Below are 230 nucleotides of genomic sequence, written 5' to 3' on the forward strand. Positions count from 1 at the left end.
TATATATATATGTCTCTCTCTATATATATGTCTCTTGTCTTTGAATTTTTCCATTAACAATTATGCAGTGACCTTGTTTTCCTCTTTTGATCATTCTTGGTTTGATACCTACATTGTCTGTAAAAAGAATAGCTACCCATACTTTTTTTCTGGTTTCCTATTACATAGAATAATGTTTTCCATCCTTTGACTTTTAGTGTATGAATTCCTTTCTGAGTTAAATGTGTTTC

This window comes from Octodon degus, unplaced genomic scaffold, assembly GCF_000260255.1.
Source record: "Octodon degus isolate 3935 unplaced genomic scaffold, OctDeg1.0 scaffold00136, whole genome shotgun sequence".
Classification (NCBI taxonomy): domain Eukaryota; kingdom Metazoa; phylum Chordata; class Mammalia; order Rodentia; family Octodontidae; genus Octodon; species Octodon degus.